The 12,825-nt window shown below is 41.9% G+C and overlaps 1 protein-coding gene across 4 annotated transcripts in view; it reads right to left on the reverse strand.

Moving 5' to 3' along the window:
- The window catches only part of LOC309720677 (uncharacterized protein), a 97,514-nt gene that overhangs the window by 57,621 nt on the left and 27,068 nt on the right, over nt 1-12,825 (reverse strand). The gene's annotated exons all lie outside the window — the stretch shown is intronic.

The following is a 12,825-nucleotide window of genomic DNA, read 5'->3' on the forward strand; positions in this document are numbered from 1 at the left end:
TTTGTAAATTGTGCTTTATGTATCTATATGTGCATGCACGTATACATTGTACTGGGCTACTGTGCCTGTGAAGCAAACTGTCCCAAGGGGGCATTGCTACACCACTCTACCCACTACTGAGTTCTGGTTGGCTCCTTGTATGATCTCCCTTTCCCTATTTTGTTTCCCTGTCAGAGTGATCTGTTTTTTTTCTTGCAGTTTAAAATCTAATCTAAGATTAATTTAAACTTAGCTTTAAGTGTGTGTGTGAATATAACGGTTATCTGTCTGTCCGTTAGCCACGTAAACTGTCAGCCTGTCCATTTTATATTCTTCTCAGCCAGTGTCAGCTGAGAGTCTCGGTGGATAAGCGGTTGTGAAAATTGTTCAGCCATCCACTGTAGTATGAAATCATTAGTGTCTAGTTATTTTACAGTTTTTTCTGATTGCTTAAGCACATTTTTTGTAACTATTGGCTAATTTTGCAAAACTCTTCACACAAATAAGAAAACCTGTCACCCAATCATCAAAACATTGTAGTTCTCTTGCAAAAGCGAACACAGCTAGATTAACTCTTCACACCATCGTAAAAATGGTGTTTCCGTATCAAACAGTACACACAAGCCATCATCTACTAAGCACACAATGCGCCAACTGCACACTGATGGTATGAATACAAAACACATCTGGCTTTTGCTTTCTCTGTGCACAAGGTAGGCTATGTCAGTTTGAGCTCATACTTCTGTCATAGATCCATAAGCATAGAGGGATCCAAACTTCAAGTACTGGTGTTTATTCAAACACATCAAAACAAACACAAGTGTTTATTTCCAAGTATAGGATTATTTGCAATCGCCATAATGACTATATGGGTTACTTGGTCTGCAGTGAACATGCTTCCTCTGCCCCCAGCATCTGGTCATCTAGCAATTCGGTAAAGTAACAATTTCAGTATTTTTACATCAATGGTATTGGTGTGTTTCTCATTGGCATATGGCAGTGCTACAAATCTTTGTGCAAAGTGACTGTACTAACCGATTCTCATTTCAAGATGTCCTTATGATACTTGCTACAGTGTAGCGGCTCAAGTTAGGCTGGACCCGTTGGCCAGCTACCCTCAGGGTCATTCCACGGTTGACATGGTCCACTATTGTAGCTCTGATGTCATCAGCAATTCTATTTCTTACTCTTCTTACCCTTCCTATCCCACCTCCTCATCCTCCTCTTTCCCCTCCTTGTCCTCCTCTCCCCCCTCCTCGTCCTCCTCTTGGTCCTCCTTGTCCTTGTCGTCCTCTTCATCCTACTTCTTCACCTCCACGTCCTCTTCCTCGGCCTCCTCTACTTCTCACTCTTTCTGCTCCCTCCATTGTACTCCACACACAGAGCTTACCTGTATTATAGTGCTTAGGCTGATTGCAAAGTGAACTAATTATCTAAAAAAGTTTTCACATGTGACAGTGTGCCAGACAGTTGGCAAAGTAGTGTAAATAATGGCCATAAATGTGTATAGTTTTGCTGGAGTGCACTGATCATTTGGAAATTGAGTGTAAAGCAGTGAGTTGTGTTTACAGTTCTGCAAAAAGAGTGCTGTGCAGTGGATTGTAGCTACAGGTTTGCAAAGTGTGTGTTACAAAATGGCAAACTGAGTGCAAAGCAGTGTTTGTGCTTTTAATTTTGCAAACTCAGTGAGTGGTTTTGCTATAAGTATCAATAGTTTTAGAAATTATGCTATAAGAATCACAGTTAGGGTTTAAGCATTCAGAAAAAACTGTAAGTCCCTCAATGTACCTCAAAAGTGTCATTGATTGAGGTACTGCTAATAATTGTATTTGTCACGGTATGGCATGGCACACCGTGGAAGGAGTGGGGGAAGGAGGACCCAGGCGCGGTGCTCTATGTACAAACAGTGTTTATTTACAGAGTGAAAACAACGTAACATTAAATCCCCGTATTCTCCCAGACTCCCATGTCGTGTCTCCCGTGAATAGTCCGTGTGCTCTCTGCTCCCGTGTCAGCACCCCCCGGTGCTCGCTGCTCTCCGTGCCTTCCACTCTCTTCCTGCGGGAAACAATAACGGCAGCTGTCAGGACACTCAGAATGGCAGGCATACACTTTCAGACTTAGCTTAGACAGGGTGACTAACGTGGAGTCTCATGCAATGATCCCGCGTCGGTGGGAGCTCCAAGACTCTCTTAAGTAGCTCCCCCGACGAGGCCTGATCAGCAGCAGGTGTGTGGCTTCGGGTGTGGCCAGTCCCTCCGCAGGGCCACACCCCTCAGGCCTGCAGGTGGCCGAGCTCCATCCTCCAGGCACACCCGCAGACATACACACCCATACCTCGCCTAAACATATGAGTGGGACACAGACTAACACAGCACAGAGAAACACACATATGTACACGCACAGAGAAGGGGAAACGACACCAAAAATACATAATAATAATACACAGGTCCATGACTGCCCAGGGATCCTGGGTCGCCCAGTCCCAGGACCCTGACAGTATTAATGTTTTCTTGACATTAATTTGAAGGTGGCTTATGAAATAATAAATTTTTAATTGTTGTTGCAGTCAATGTTATTGCTAAAACCTTTTAGGAGACATCGGTCAAAACACGTAAAAACTCCAAAACACGTAAAAACACGTACAAACTCCGAAGCACGTAAAAACTCAGAAGCATATAAAAACTCAGAAGCACATAAAAACTCAAAACACGTACAAAAGACAACAGAAGTGCTCCAGGATGCTGGGCGCAGTGTTGAGCCTTTGTTATCTTGTGGCTACACAAGCCAGCAAGTACCAACGACCGGATTTGGTGTGTGGTAGTAACAGGTAAATGAACTTTTTTTTAAATTATTTGAATATATATGAGTGCCTGTGTATAAATACACAAACAATACACACATGCTTTCAATTGTGTAATTTAAGTGATCTAGTAGCTCTGCTTTGGAAGTTCAGTTCATGCTAGAAATGTGTTTTGGAGTTTGTACGTGTTTTGTCTCTAGGGGCCACCGCATATATTTATATATAAACATATATAAATAAAACCACTTTTTTTACGTTAGTAATTCCTTTTGTGCATAATTTTATATTATTGTTAATAATAAATTAATTAAAGCAACAAAACAACCTGAAGAGCCGGTTCGGAGCCGAAAGAGCCGGCTCTTTTTAGTGAGCCGAACCGAAAGAGCCGGATCTGTAAAAAGAGCCGGAAATCCCATCACTAGCATTGACTTTTCTGACTGATTTCATTATTAGGGGACAGCAGGGTTTCTTTTCTTTACGCTGAAATTTGCCTTGTTTACTGCATTGTATAATCATTTCTTGTATGTCAGAGAAGACTTGTGTTAGATATGCCTCATTAGTCGTTTTTACTGCATTAATGTGACACAAAGTGGAGATTTATCAAAGAGTTTTTTATTTAGTGCAGCCATGAACTGAGTCATTACAACTATGCCTCCTTATCCTGAAGGTCAGACACTTATGTGTCCTTTCTCAAGACTTCACTCTTGATAACATAAAGTAATGCAAAAAGAACATGTTCAGGCAAACAAGTGCTCAGCTATAATCGTTAGAAGTGGCAGACTAGTTGTCACCCCACACCATGTTTCCTGTCTTAATGCTAGACTAACTGACTGCTCACTATAGCTTACACCTATTTACCTGCCTGTTAAAACCACTATCTAATGAGCCAATCACATGGCAGAAACTCTGTGTATTTAGGTACATAGACATAAGTGATGGGTCAGTCGCGAAGAAATGGCTCTTAGAGCCGGCTTGTTGAAGTGAACGATGCGAGCCGACTCCTTATTGGGAGCCGTGGGATTTTTTTGTCTCTCACTTTTTTTCGCAGGTCAGCCTTTTGTTTGCGCTGAGCAGAGACAGGAGGAAACAAACAGACCCTTGCGTTTGCGCCCTGCCTCCTCTGCTCAGCCGGTAGTTACACTCGCACACGAAAAGAGCAGGAGGTTAAAGAAAGAGAGCCGGGTTTTCTGACAAACCATCCTACTTTGGCAAAATGTCCTACCCTAAGTAGTTAATGCACATTTCTGCTGTCACAGAGTAATACCAGCACAAATTTAAGTAGGTATGATGGTTTGCCACTTAAATTCGCCCATCAGAGTAGGCTTGTAGCTCATAAAGCCAGGACGGTTTGCCACTTAATTTTACCCATTAAAGTGTTTTTCTAGCTCTTATTAATAAAGGTATGATGATTTTCCACTTAATTTTAGCTGTTAAAGTATGCTTCTAGCTCAGTTTCACAAAGTTAGGACTGTTCACCATTTAACTTCGTGTTGTGCGCATGCGCACAAACAACGGGTAGGATGGTTTGTCAGGTAGGATGGATTCCCAGAACACCGGGAGCAACAACAAGTCACAACATCGTCACATTAAAAAGGTATGGTAAAGAAAATTGAGTGACACCAAGAAAAGAAGAAAAATCTGGAACCATTTTAATTTTATTGACAATACAAAGGCAGAGTGTAGAGCCTCGCCGTTGCTCTGCGGGTACCTGGGACTACTGGTGACATGCTCAAAACAGTAGTCCTTTGCAAAGTCTTTCATTTCTTGACATGCAAATTGTGGGCCATTCTCGGTAATCAATGCTTTAGGTATTCCATGGCGTGCAAATATTGACTTTAAATGCACAATCACATTGGCTGAACGAGTTGGGCTGAGTATATCTCGAGAAATAATCTACTACCAACAGATAGTTTTTGTCTTTTAGTGTAAACAAATCAGCTCCTAAATTCTGCCTCTCAGGTAAAGGTGTGGGCATAAGAGGTTCCCTCACATTAACTCTCTCCTGTATGCACAGCCTGCACTTAAGGACAAGTTCACTGATCTAATTACTTAAGCCTGGCCACCACACTGCTTGTTGGGCACGTTCTCTGGCACTTAACTACCCCTTGGTGACCCTCGTGTATTTTGTCCAAAACTGCATTTCGCATGTTTGCAGGTATGACCAACCTTGTGCCTCGCAGTAGTAGTCTGTTGTGTACACTCAAAACTGCTCTTTCTGACCAGTAGTGTTTTACTACTCCCTGCAGCTGGTTCCTGTCAGGCCAGCCCTCTGCACAGAACTTCATGACTTGGGAACAGACGCTGTCAGACTGTAGCTGCTCACGGAGATCTGCAAGGTATTTGCTGCTAGTAGGAAGGCCCTCCAGCACTGCGTCAACGTAAATATCGGTGTCCTTCATAAGATCATTGTCTCTGGGCATCACGCTGTCTGCCAGTGGTAACCGTGACAGCGTGTCGGCTGTGGTGAGGCTTTTGCCTGGAATGTGCCTTATAGTGTAAGAATACCTCATTAGGCGCATGCGGAATCTCTGTATCCGCGGTGGAAGCAAATCCAAGGCTTGCCCTCCAAGTAGCCTCACAAGTGGCTTATGGTCGGTCTCAAGCTCAAAGTGTAGCCCTAGAATAAAGTCACTGAATCTTTCACAGGCACAGGTGAGCGCCAGCGCTTCTTTTTCCAGCTGGGCATAGCGCTGCTCTGTGGGTGTCAATGATCGTGAGGCATACGAGACTGGTGACCCATGTCATTGTCTTTCTGTAGCAAAACTGCCCCCAAACCCGTATGAAGAGGCATCTCCTGAGATCTTTTGGGGTTTGTTTGGGTCGTAAAGCTGCAGTACTGGAGCGGATGACTGTTCTTCTTTTAAACTGCTAAACGCGTTTTGTTGCTCGTGCCCCCAGTACCACGTTTTTAGTTGAAAGCAAGTCTCTCAGTGGTTTGTCTTTTTCGGAGAGGTTTGGGATGAATTTCCCCAGCTGATTCACCATTCCTAAGAAGCTCCTAAGCTCACTCACGGTGCTTGGCTCTTTCATATTCTGCACCGCACTAGTTTTGTCAGGGTCAGGACTCATGCCTTCAGATAACACAATGAATCCTAAGAATTTCACTGCTCTTTTGCCAAACTCACATTTTGACATGTTCAGGGTGACGCCCGCCTTCTCTGCACGGTCGAGGACAGCGTGGAGTCTCATGTCGTGCACCTCTTTCGTGGATCCCCAGACCAGGATGTCGTCCATGTGGCACACGACTCCCGCGAGGCCGGCTGTCACTTCCGTCACCATCATGTTTTGGAAATGCTCTGGTGCACTGGAAATAGCAAATGGCAAACGATTGAAATGGTATCTACCAAATGGCGTAATAAATGTGGTGAGGAGAGCAGATTCTTTGGACAGCGGTATTTGCCAAAAGCCCAGTATTTCTCAAGCTTGGAGAAATACTGCACACCTGTGAGCATGCCTAGCGTTTGGTCTACAGAGGGGAGGATATATCTTTCACGACACACTGACTCATTTAAAGGTGTCATGTCCACACAGATGCGGACTTTCTCTTTGTCCTTTTTGGGGGTTACGACCATGCCGCGACACCAGTCTGTGGGCTCTTCCACACGACTGATTACTCCCAACTGTTCCATCCTCTCCAGCTCTGTTTTGACTTTGCCCAGTAGTGGCAGTGGAACACCCCTTGGCACTTTCAGTGAATAAGGTTTAGCGTTGGGCTTCAGCTTAAACGTGTATGGTTTTTGAACAAGCCGAGCCCATCACATAGTTTCGGGTACGCTTTCTTCACTGTTTCAAGGTCAACATTGTCCATTCGGGCAATTAGTTTCAGTCTCACAGAAGCTGTCCTGCTTAAGAGAGCTACACGCAGATTTCTGACTACATAGATTGTCTCTGTAGTGCTCCTGTCACTGTAGGAAATCCTCCTTTGTAGACCCAAGTACGATCAGTGCTGCACCTCCTGGTCCATACAGTGGCTTTTCAGCTTTTTGCAAATGTTCATTTAGCTGCTAAATGTCTTTGAATGTCTCCTCTGAGATAGCTGTGACATCTGCCCCTGAGTCTAATTTAAATGTCATGCTTTTGCCTCTCACGCAGATGTTAGCAAGCCACGGGTCTTCTCCTGAATCCAGTTCACCTAGGAAAAGTCCGTCTGCACTGTCTGCCACCTCATGCACAGTTGTAGACCTACAAACTCTCCCGTGGTGTCCACGTTTCCCACAGTTGTGGCATTCTGCATTTTTGCCTGGGCACTGTGCTTCTGGGTGCATCGATGCTTTTCCACATTTAGAACATGTTTTATTCTCTTGTTTTGTTATTTGTGGTTTTTGTGGCTTGAACTGCTTTTGGTGTCTGCTTCGGAATTCGGAGTGCAAAGTCGGACCGTACAAATCTGTAACTCTGTAATTAGGCGCCATTCTTCTTATTTTACGGCGCTGTTGTTCAATCGGGGGATGCTCTCTGTTGAGGAAAAAGCATGAATTTGTTTGTATACGGAGGTATCCATTGTTTAAATGTCCCGGTAGTCGAAAAGGAGGCAGAGCTGTTGAGAAATGCTAGGAGCTAACTGGGCGCTAACCGTGTCATTCAAATATATTGAATGTCGCAATCTTGGCAAAGAGAGGAAGTGACGTAAGATTTGCGCATGCGGGGTACCGATCGGGTTTCAGGTACGGATTGGGTAGTGACAGCAATGTTTTACATGCCCCTATTTCCTGTTTAGTGGGTAAGTACTGCTGCCTAGTGGCGCATGATGTACGTCAATATAGATTACACCACAGTAGGTAGGAAGAAGCTGCTCATTGAGTCACCTGTGATGTAATGCAAAAGAAATGGCTGAACAAGCAAAATAAACATTTCCGAAGCACGTCCATCCTGTGTGTGTCGGGTCTTTTGCTACAGCATGCTTGAGACGAGCTACTGAGGTTCAAGCTGAGCATCAAATTCAAGGGACTTTGGATGTGGGGTAGTTGTTGGTACCATACATGCTGGTCTGAGTTTTTCAGAAACTGCTGATCTTCTGGCATTTCCCCTCAAAACCATTTCAAGGGTTTTAAAGAAAAAAAGAGAAAATAGCCGATGAGCAGTAGTTCATGGGTAAAAATGCCTCGCCTGAGTCCAGAGTCGTCTTATCTTCTCTTATGAAACCTGCATCATTAGGAAAAGCAAATGAGTGTATTTCTGAAAATCCCAAACTGTTTTAAGACTTACCTCCTGGTATCCTTTAACAGCATGTTTGCCCCTGCTTTGTATAAAGCTAGGCTAATTGCTTGTTGGACGTGACCTTGCATTTAGCATGCACACATTAAGTGATCTACATTTCTCAAAATGTTGAGAGGTGTGTTGGCCTACTGTGAGGTTAATTTATTATAGTTGCTAATGTACATAATTTGTTTATTGTGACAAAATGGGAAAGTATCAGTGTCACACCAATTTGCAGACCCTTTCATGTTTATCTTCCACTTTAATGCAATTATGGAGATGTAATGGCCGATACCCAAAGAATAATATAGAGGAAAAAAACATCTGATCTATAATAAACTCTCAGAAAAAATAGCAGCTGCTTGCTACAACTGTGTGGCACTGCAGGAGTACCCTGTGATGTAAAAAAAAACAAAAACAAAAAACAAACCCCAGCTCATTCAAATTACATATTTATTTCACAATATTCATTTGTTAACTTGGAAATTTACTTTTGCAGTCTTTTTCTCCACCCACAGCGAACAATCAGCAATTAACCTACACGTCCTTGGACCTTTGAAGGAGACTACCTGGAGAAAATGTTTCAGGCACAGAGAGAACAAAGGCTGCAGAAATCTTCAGACCCAGCGCCTTCTTGATGTGAGGTGGCAGTGCTCTTCACCTTTAAATACATATATATAAGACAGATGGAGAATGACAGTTGTTTTTCATTTAATATAAATAAATCATAAAACCTTAACCTTAGCCAAAAACAAGCCGTTTTTTCACATTGCATCTTAAAGTCTGGAAGCCCAAGATTAGCCCCGGGGGGTGCATTCAAAAATATTGTACCTATAAAACCAGAAATAGAAATCCCAAATTTCTGAGCGTGTATGCTATGCATTCGGAAATAACTCCTGGGGTTCATGTCACTTTGAGTGGGTGTCAAGGTCTCTAACAGGGGAAGAGCATGCACTTTTTCAAAGCTGCCTTTTTCTATTAAATTAATGCTATATGTTTCAGATGTCATCAGTGAAAGCAGATTGTTTTCTTTGAGCCCAATTGACACTCAGAACATAGAAGCAGAACTCATTATTTTAGGAACCAAGCCTCCAGCAAAATAATGTCAAACACGATGCAGGTAAGCTTCTCTTCAGAGGGTTCACCTAAGACTGTAGACAAAATGATCGCAATTTGTTTTGCACCCAAATATAAGAAGACTATTTGCAATAATGAGTAGGCATCAGCTATGAAATCCTGAGTCTGATCCATTAATTTTGTGTCATGTAGGAGTGAGCTGCTGTCATAGTCGGCTTTTATTTTCATGTTTGAGAATAATAGATCCATCTTTTGTTTGTATCGATCTGCTCAGCTAGGTTTTTGTCTTCATTTAGACACCTGACAACACTGAGCTGTTTACAAAATCACAACTCTTTTATTCTTCCAATATGTGCAATATGAAACAAACTATCTGTGTCATTTGTTATTCTATTTATATACTGTATATAAAAATGCTTTATATGTATACTGGAGAGAGTGTACATATATATATTGGCAGGTTATTGAAAAAACAGCTACAAGCACCTTGGTATTCCAACGTCTAATGGGAACAATGATGAAGTTGCAAAAGGTCAGCCATAGCCAGTTACTCCCACTTAGTGAAATGGGAGCTGAGAAGCCAAATCAACAGCATGAATAAGATTTAAGCAATCCAGACATAGGCCTTACTGGTCATCAGATACCCAGCTGGAATAGCAAGAGGCCAAAGGAAGAAATCAATGCCATGGATGTCAAAACATGAGTTCCTCACAATGCATAGATGTTTGCATGGATGTTTCCACCCTATGGCTCTCTGAGCCACAAAAAGTGGAAGAGGGGGACTAGTGGGTGTCAGAGCTATAATTATAAATATGAGCGTGGTGAAAGTTGGGCAGCACGCTAACGTATTTTGTCCCTCTGTGTGCTCATAAGGGTCTGACCCTTTCACTGGTTTGATTTTTTTCCTCGTATCTTTTCTTTGACTTTTCATCAAGTCTGTCTTTGTACGGACCGGCATTGTTCTCCTTCGTTTTGTGCATACCTTTTTGGGGGGCAAAGAAAAAGCAAGAATTTATTGGAACCGAAGAATGAACGTTTTGCGGTGCTGCAAATGCTTGCATTTGATGCGGTACTTGGATTGTTTTGCCACGAGTTCACGGCATGCAATGTGCGAAAGTCACGTGGTCTGTCAATCTCTATACATTAGGGAGATGGCCCCTTTGAGAGGAGGTGCTACAAGAGTGCCTCAGGCAGCTGAAGACAGATGGTGATAAGAAACAAAAGGAGGAAGTATGGTGCAAGACCAAGACCCTGCATTTAATGTGCTATTGACAGACAGAGGGAGTGGCTGATATTGAGAAATACTCCCAAATGCTAGAAAAGGCTGACCAAAAGGACAGGAAAGATGTTTTGATCATGACAGCACAAGATCCTAAGCACCAAATCCACACAGGCAGAAATTTACCACAGCCATCAGGACTCAGGTTGATGGCAGTGCAAAGGTGCCCTGGATACAGCCCAGCTCATAGTAGCAGGATGGAAGAAGCAAGATGGGACAGTGTACACAGAGATGCACAACTAAGCAGCTGGGATAGTATACAGAAACATCTGTGCCGCATATGGATTAGAAGGCTGGGAGACAACAGCTAAGGTGATTGAAAACAAAGAGGCTAAGGTGCTGTGGGACCTCAACTTCCAGACAGACATGCAGCTCCTGGCTAACCAACCAGACACAGTGGTAGCTTGAAGATGTGGGAATCCTGGCTGAGAGCAAATCAGAAATTCCTTTTGATTTTCCATCAGCTGGGATTGCCGCATTTATCACATCATAAAGAAGACGCACGAGAAAAATGAGCAGTACCAGGGATGAAAGATGTCAAAGTTAAAATCAATAGCAGTAACAGGAACATTAGAAGTTGTAACCCCCAAACCAGAAGAACGGCTCCAGCTGAATTCAGGCACAACATCAAACTACGATGGTGAAAAATTAGTCTTTCTTTGCTTAAAAAGCTGATGTGAGCAATTGTGAAATCCCGCATCTTTCAATACAAACATGCGTGAAACATGTAAAATACTGCTCAGTGATCATGTGTTGTTTCTTTAGCCCTGATGCATTTAAGCACACATGCATAGCTTCATGTTGCCAGCAGGAGGCTTCTCAGTTTGTAAAGACATCTAGGCCCTATTGCTCACTCTCTTATGGCTTCAGCAAACACTTTCCAAATGAGATATTGGTCTCAATCTCTAGTAAAAGGCCTTGTTTAATGCAACATTTCGTTAGCTTCATAGCATAATTGCCTAAGTCATTTGACTAAGTCAATGACTTAGGCACTTATGCTATGAAGCTAACGATTTTCATTTCTGTGTATGGGTAACGAGTACCTAATGTTAATCCTCACACACTGTAATTGAAAAATGAGTGTAAAGTATCAGTCGAGTCAGTTTAAACAAAAATATTTCTAAGGTTCTCTTCTTTATTCTCGCTATGTTTTTTGAGTTTATATGTTGGTTGTTGCTCACCAAATATATGACTGAAGCTCACGCTCATAAAATTTGTAACACCCAGGATCTATACTCATTCAGTATTGAGCCTTCTAAAGTATCCTAACTGTAAAGAAATAAAATATTAATCAGATATTCTGCCTTTGGTGCTCCGCTAATCAGATAAAGTCCAGCATTAAATAATAATCACAACTAAGCAGCATGTTATCCAATTTTTTTGTTGAAATGCCAACCTGAGGCTCTGAATCCCAATTCAGTTTGCCAAAAATCCCCAATGAGCAATACAATAATCCACAGTAGCCTGTTCTTTAATTGAAAATACAGAATCTAAGCTTTTTTTTTTTATTACATGACCTTAAATGTTTCTGATTTTTGTTATTATCTCCTTGCAGAGATACTAAAAACAATCCATAATCAGGATTTCAGTAAATACTGAGAAATGACATCAATGCAGAACTCATCGTCTGTTGTTTTTTAAAGTTTTTTTCCCCCTTATCATGATTTGCAGGTTTGGTTGGTTCTGATTATATCTGCCAAATCCCTTTCGCAACATTCAACTTTCTATGCATGTATGAGCATGTCTCAACGTCTGGGTACTCTTAGGGAAGAGATGGCAGAGATTAAAATTTAGACCTGTATTGAATTTTTCTGGGTGGATGTAAACTTTAGATTTACTACAATTTCTGCTAAACTCACCTTTCTTCTTTGACTCTAGGCTCTTTTGTTCTTGAATGATTCTTAGCATTATAAATGTCAATTATATACAGTATATTCTAGTGACCTTTGACTAAACTCATTTCAGCAGGACCTTTATTCCTGTTGTGTTACTCTTAGTTACTTATGACCATTTTACATTACCTGGCCTGCTTTTCTCATTAATGTCACCACCTCATATAATGGCTGTGGGTGCAATAAATCCTCACTGTTGCTGATTAATGGCAGATATATGACACAGCCTATAGTCTCATTCACACTGAAAAAAAAGGCCATGTTGGATTTACTTGATTCAATAGCGGAAATTGGTTGCACAACTGAGATCAACACATCTTTTTCATATTCAATAAACGTGCATTTTGTGTTCATAAAACGCGATTGTATGGAAGAAATATAGTGTCATCAGAATTCAAGTATTTTTAGACATTGAATTTATGACACTGAATTTTTATCCTCCAAATTTCCCTGCAAAAATATTCACCTGCAAAAATTCACCTGCAAAAATTCACCTGCAAAAAATTCACCTGCAAAAATTCACCTGCAAAAATATTCACCTGCAAAAATTCACCTGCAAAAATTCACCTGCAAAAAATTCACCTGCAAAAATTCACCTG

Source organism: Aulonocara stuartgranti (assembly GCF_965226115.1).
Source record: "Aulonocara stuartgranti genome assembly, chromosome: 13".
In the NCBI taxonomy this organism is placed as follows: Eukaryota; Metazoa; Chordata; class Actinopteri; order Cichliformes; family Cichlidae; genus Aulonocara; species Aulonocara stuartgranti.